Below are 1,290 nucleotides of genomic sequence, written 5' to 3' on the forward strand. Positions count from 1 at the left end.
TATGTGACATCCCATACAAACACGTGGGCTGGATGTAAGAGGTGGATCAGTGGGGATTGGTGTGCCAGGACAGGTAAATGTGTCTCATCTATGCTTCCTTTCATCACTCTGCAGATCACGCATATCGTAGATGAGAAGAGGGTACTGCGGTGGGGCAGATTAGTAGGAGTCTACAGCGGTTGGGAAAATAAGCAGGATGGATTTCAGAGGTGGGACAGAAGAGCAGGAGGGTGGGTACAGTGGTGGGGCAGATGTACAGTGGTAGAAGAGATGAGAAGGGGGTTCAGCAGTGGGACAGAAAAGCAGGGGGGTACAGTGATGGGCCAGATGAGCAGGGGACTTCAGTGATTGGGGCAGAAAAGCAGGGGGGTAGAGCAGTGGGACAGATGTGAAAGGAGGTGTGTCGGTGGGGCAGATGAGCAGGGGGTTACAGTGGTGGTGCAGGAGAGCGGGGGGGGGGGGGGGGGTTACAGAGGTGAGAGAGATTTGCGGGATGTACATTGGTGGGGCAGATGAGAAAGCGGCTTACAGTGGTGGGGCAGATGAGAAGGTAATTCAGTAGTGAGACAGAAGAGCATGGGGATTCGGCAGTGGAGCAGATATGCAGGGAGGTAAAGTGGTGGAGCATATGAGAAAAGGGGTTCATTGATGGGGCAGATGCGCGGGGGGGGGGGGGTACAGTGGTGGGACAGAAGAGCAAGGGGATACAGTGGTGCAGCAGATTTGCAGGAGGTACAGTGGTGGGAGGGATAAGGAGGTTCAGCGATGGGACAGAAAAGCATAGGGGTACAGTGATGGGGCAGATGAGAGGGGAGGGGGGTTAAAGTGGTGGGAAAGGTGAGCAGTGGGTGACAGTGGTGGGGCAGTAGAGCGGGGGGGAATGGCGGTGGGACAAATGTGCAGTAGTTACAGTTGTAGGGCGGATGAGAAGGAGGGATTACAGTGGTGGGGCAGATGAGCAGATAAGTTCAGTGTTAGGACAGATGAGAGGATGGTTCAGTGGCGGAGCAGGTGTGCAGGGTGGTAACGGTGGTGGGGCAGGTGAGCAGGGTGGTAACGCTGGTGGGGCAGGTGAGCAGGGTGGTAACGCTGGTGGGGCAGGTGTGCAAGGTGGGAACGGTGGTGGGGCAGGTGAGCAGGGTGGTAACGCTGGTGGGGCAGGTGTGCAGGGTGGTAACGGTGGTGGGGCAGATGAGCAGGGTGGTACAGAGGCTTCACATGCCCACAATTAAGATGGGAGCACGCTGCAGGCAGAATATGAAGGTTAATTTTCTCAAAAAATATACTATA

The sequence above is a fragment of the Lithobates pipiens genome, unplaced genomic scaffold (genome assembly GCF_037356315.1).
Source record: "Lithobates pipiens isolate NorthernLeopardFrog02 unplaced genomic scaffold, aLitPip1_a1.2 Scaffold_28, whole genome shotgun sequence".
In the NCBI taxonomy this organism is placed as follows: Eukaryota; Metazoa; Chordata; class Amphibia; order Anura; family Ranidae; genus Lithobates; species Lithobates pipiens.